This window comes from Dermacentor silvarum, chromosome 10 (genome assembly GCF_013339745.2).
Source record: "Dermacentor silvarum isolate Dsil-2018 chromosome 10, BIME_Dsil_1.4, whole genome shotgun sequence".
NCBI lineage: Eukaryota > Metazoa > Arthropoda > Arachnida > Ixodida > Ixodidae > Dermacentor > Dermacentor silvarum.
This window is the reverse complement of record NC_051163.1, coordinates 80,972,177-80,977,878: the sequence shown is the minus strand read 5'-3', so window position 1 is coordinate 80,977,878 and position 5,702 is coordinate 80,972,177.

Genomic DNA, 5,702 nt, shown 5'->3' with positions numbered 1-5,702 from the left:
AAACGGTGGAACACATATTGTGCGATTGCCCAGCATATATGCTGGAGCTAAGGACGTTGGAAAGTTTCTTAGCCAGCGCTGGCAGGCGACCCCTGCCGGAGGATGCTATTCCTGGCCCATGGCCTGAGACTGCAACTTCAATGCGGGCAACGAAACGCTGTTCAAGTTTCTGCAGGACACGGAAGCTAGACGAGCCACTATAGTAGGGCCACGGATCTAATATACACAAGCACTCACCACTTATCATCATCCATTCCCGTACTTTCACTCCTCTTCCCTCTTCCCCAGTGCAGAGTAGCAGACTAGAGCGCACTATCTCCGGTCGGCCTCTGTCATTCCTATCAATAAAAATATATCTATCTTTGGTTCCCATGCAGACATATCTTCAAATAGTGTTTCTGTTGTATTTTCGCTGGTGTGCAATAACTAGAACTGGTTTTGCCACGTAAAACCCCACAAAGAAGAACTTGTTTCCACGGCTTCAATTATCGCTTAAAATATGCCCATTTTACGTTATGTTTAACTTTTATTTGTTATTTGTATTTGTATTAGGCCCCCATTACTCAGCGCCCTAAAAAGAAACCCTGTAACGTATCCCTGTAACGTAAAGGACTCCTGTAATGAATAAGTGCACAAATAAATAAATAAATAAATAAATAAATAAATAAATAAATAAATAAATAAATAAATAAATAAATAAATAAATTGTCATGGGGCGAAATACTTATGCAACGGAGAAAGCAATGATAAGGCGGTACAAGCCAAGCACGAACACTGATCTCGCGGACAGCCACAGACCCAAAGATATTCTTCTTCTTTCTATTCACAACAATATTCCGGGATGAATGCTGAGCCATCCTGGCGACTCATGGCACAGGTATATTTAGCGTGTAATAATATGACTTAGGTCGGTTGACGTGGACCGCGTGGCGACCGCGATGTCTTCGGCCGTGTGATGGTGTCACAGCTTCAACGACGTAGTTGACAGGGAAGGTGCGATCAATGATGCGGTAGGGGCGATAATAGTGCGCATGAAGTTTAGTTGAAAGATCAAGGCTGTGAAGTGGGATTCACAACTACATCTGTGTGCCAGTTGGCCAACGTTGCGGAGGTAGGTCACTACCACCATTTTTTAGCTTTTGGCTACCTTGGGTAGCGGTTTTAACAGAATGCGCCAGCTTCTTACAGACTTCCGCATATTTGGCCACTTCAGACTGGCATGGATTCGGAAGCGCCAGGTCGGTATGGGAGCATAGTGTCCCGTGTATACGAAGGCTCTGGTCCGTACAACAAGAAAAATGCCGAAAAGCCACTTGTAGCTTGCGTAGCGATGTTATAGGCGTACGCGACAAACGGCAGAACGATGTCACAGTTACTCTGATCCAAGGTGACGAACATAGAGAACATGTCGCCGAGTGTGGGGTTGAATCTCTCTGTCAAACCGTTCGTTTGCGGGTGGTAGGTGATAGTCTCGTGTCTAATTATGAAGCATGCTGCAAGTGGAGCTTGAATCACCTCGGACAAGAAAACACGACCTCGATCACTGAGTGGTTCCCGTGGCGCACCATGTCGAAGAAAATAAATCCACAAAATGAATTATATTACATTGCGCGCGGTAGCGGCTAGAAATGCTGCAGTCTCGGAGTAGAGTTATCTATCGGTTATAGGAGGAGCTGCAGGGAAGCGGTCGGTACGGGTCAATGCCAGCGCCATAAAAGGGACGAGCCGGGCAAGGCAGCGGCTGTAGTTCGCCAGCAGAGCGGTGCTGAACTTAGTGTCTTTGGCACGCCGTGCAAGCACGGACGCTATACGTTCAAGCGGGCAAAGTGATACGTTCCGTGCCGGTAGAAAGACTGCCGTAGGCGGGTATACGTTTTAATCATGTCGACATTACCACTTTGTGGAGCAGCGTGAAAATATACATAGATGTCAGAACCTATGTGACGTGGTATCATTAGGAACCACTTGCTGCCATCGGGCAAAAAATGGCTGCACTAAAGGACATTGTTGCAAACAGCTGAGTGGACGGCTTGATGGCGAATTGTTTGGGACGAAAGAGGGATGGGTGAACGTCGTGGAAATTCAACGTGGTTGAAAGTCAAGCAGTCTTTGGGCTGCTTCACTGGCATATCCACGACACTAATGGGTGACATGGACATGGATGGCGCTAACAGGTAAGCCACGTCAGGACGAATCTGCGATCGGGAAAGCGAATCGGCCTCAGCGTTTTGGCGTGGTCGGTAGATAACGCGGATGTTGTATTCATACAAGCGAAGCGCCCCACGGCAAAGGCGACCTGACGGATCTTTCAACGAGGACAGCCAGCAAAGGGCATGGCGGTGAGAGCCCAACTTGCCGAGAGTCCAAATGATGGCCGAACACCTCTTCTACATGAAGGAATAATTTGCCTTTGCCTTCTTCAGGGTGCGACTCGCATCACGTCAAATCCCACTGGTATCCGTGCGCACCTCTAGGCCACAGTAGGTTCGTAATGTTGAAGGATCGGTGGGGAAGTCAGGAGGCGACGTAGTTGCGTGATGACTTCGTCCCACACGGATGCCCATGCGAAATACCATTGCTTGCGTTGAGCAGGCTGGTCAGTGGTGGGATAATGGTTGCAATATTACGCACAAAGCGGTGAAAATGACAGCAGAGCCCGATGAAGATGCGGAGAGCTTTAATAGATCTGGCCTTTGGGAACTCTGCTACAGCGTGATGCTTGGCGAGGTCAGGAAGCACACCGTCCTTCGATACTTTACCTAATATTGGTTACTCACACGAAACAAAATGTCACTTTTTATTGTGGAGCTGTGAGGCAGTTCGTTATCTCACGCAAGCAAATGAGACCTGTCGGAAAATCGGCAGAAAGCACGACAATGTCATCAAGATAGCACACGCAGGTCTTCCACTTGTAGGTGCGAAGGATGGAGTCCATCATACGCTCGAAAGTGTCGGGCGCGTTGCTTAGCATGAACGGCATTACAGTGAATTCGTACAAGCCGTAGGATGTGGTCACAGCTGTCTTCTCGCAGTCATCTTCAGCCATCGGTACTTGCCAATAGCCGGAGCGAAGATCCAAGGAAGATAACTACCCCGCGCCTTGTATGCAGTCGAGGGCGTCATCGATCCGAGGCAGCAGACACACATCTTTGCATGTGATCTTGGTGAGCCGGCGATGGTTGAACAAAATCCAACAGGATCCACACAGAATCGGATCGGCCCGTGCTTTTTGCGCACTAGCACCACACAATATTTCCAAGGACTTTGGGAAGGCCAAATAACGCCATTCTGAAGCCTATCGTCAGCTTGCTCATTATAATTACGTGTCACTCGGCTGCTGACACATGGTATGGTCGTTGGCGCAATGGTGCGATGGGAACTGCTGCCAATGCTGTCGGTGAAATTTACCTTGCGTCTCGAGGATCGTGGTCTCTTTAAACAGCGAGCTAAAATTCTGAAGGGCGAGAAGTTGCTGATGGTGTGGTGAAGCTAGATCGGCGTCCAGGGCAAAAAAACATGAGCCATTCCACTAAGTGAAGGTGGATGACCCGTGAAGCTGTTTAGCGCACGACACAGAGGTGACAGCGAATGGGGACGCCACGTTAAGTCTGGAATCCCGAGGGGCAACGCACCTACGAAGAGCGATGCCAGGAACACAGACGAGAATGCAATCATCGCCGGGAATGCGCGCTACACGTGGCCTCCCCATTATGACGAGAGAAGTGAAATTCAAAATGAAGAACGGCAGCTTGTCTTATACACACGGGCGACGGCGCTGCCGCCCAGGGAGGGAGGCAGGAAACTAGGCACGCAAGCGGTTGGAACGCCGACAAAGGGAGGGCAGCGCGAACGTAGACTAGGCTGACGCGGATCGACCTTTTAGGCGAAGATCCGATCGTAGTATCTGTTGTTGCCCTTGTTCTTGGGACGTCTTTGAGTCCCAGGTGGGACAAGGGTATGTCAAGGGTGCGTTACAGGTCCCGGAGCCCACCATCCGTAGTCCACAGGGTTATGTGCCATTACGCTTGGACCCTTTCTGCACTATCACCAGGTCGGCCCACATTTTGCACACGCACACGAAAAATGCACGGTAACCTAGCCATAAACAGCTTTGCTGTAAAACCATCAATATAAAAAGTACGTTTTACAGTAGTGAACGTGTCGTCGGGGGTCTCGAAAACGTGAAGCAGATCGACGGGTTAAACACGGCGAATTCTTCAACGATAACGTCTAGCAAATTGCGTGGTGACTGTGCAGTCCATGTAGAGATCGCGAAGCTTACAGTTCGTGCCTACGGAACTGCAGCAACTACTTTCTCTCGCCACGTGACTACCAACGACGTAATCAGGAAAGCATGCAGCGGCGTAGTGACCGGGAACGATAGTTGTCGCGGATTCCATATCGAAACCGAGGGTTTTGAGATGTAATCGGAGGTGACGTTGGAGAGGGGGGGGGGGGGGCAGTTTGGGTACGCATAGCCGCAGGGAACTTCGATGTCGACGGAGCGGGTTATGCGGTGACTGCGGCGTAGGTCACAGGTGCAACCACGGCAGGGCAGTGGTGACCTAAAGGGAGGGACTCCTCAAGTTCCTCGCGAATGGCCCTCCTAATGGGAGTAGCCCGAGATAGATCAGGCTGAGGAAGTCTGCCGCTAAGAGGCAGCATAGAGAGTTAACCGACCACCTCTTTACTAATAAAGTCTTTGACCTGGACGAATAACGATGAATCGGAGCAGGCGCAAATCCTCAGAATGAGTCAGCAGGGGGGATTGCGCTGCTGAGCATAAAATCGCGAGATCGAATCCCGGCCGCAGGCGGCCGCATTTCGGTGGAGGCGAAATGAAAAACGCCCGTGTGCTTGCGTTGTAGTGCACGTTAAAGAACTCCGGGTGGTCAAAATTAATCCTGAGCCCTCTACTACGGCGTGCCTCGTAATCATAAGTGGTTTTGGCGCGTAAAACCCCAGAAAGAAGAAGAACAGCAGGTGGGAGAATGGTGCGCGAAAGGACCATTTGTCAGCATAGTACATCGAAGCTCTGGCAGACGAGGACGACGGCTGCAACAGAGGCTGGGTTCCTCTCGATGTATTTGAGAGAACATGCTTGATCCTTGTCCTCTTCGCTCATGGTGGAACTGACTCTGCCACAAATATCCACAACATCCTCTATGTAGCTTATGCAGGTCTCGCTGGGTTGTTGAGCGCTTTGGCATAAGCGCTGCTTCCGCACGGAGTTGTCGCACAGCCAGGTGGCCGAACACTTCCGCGAATGCTGTCCTGATGGTGGACCAAGTTTGAATGTCACGCTCATGAGTTAGGAACCAAACGTTTGCAACGTCAGCAAGACAACAATGGCATTATTTAGATTCGTCTCGTCATCCCACTTGTTGTGGGCACTGACTCGCCCATAGGTAGTGAGCCAATCTTCCACGTCAGTTTCGCCTACTCCACGAAGACAGGAGGGTCTCGCTGCTGGTCGACGGCGCTGCGGTGGATGGCAGTGAAGGAGTGTTCCGTCTGGTTGTTGGTAGGACAGGTCACGGTGGCGGTTGACGCAGGCAATGTTCAGCTGCGAAGTTTCACGATGAGGCTGTGGATTGCAGCTACCTCCACCAAATGTAGTGGGGCGCTTTGTGCAATGAATCAACAACCATATTTCGGGTGGTACCGACCGAGCACGAGGACTGATCTCGCGCACACCGACA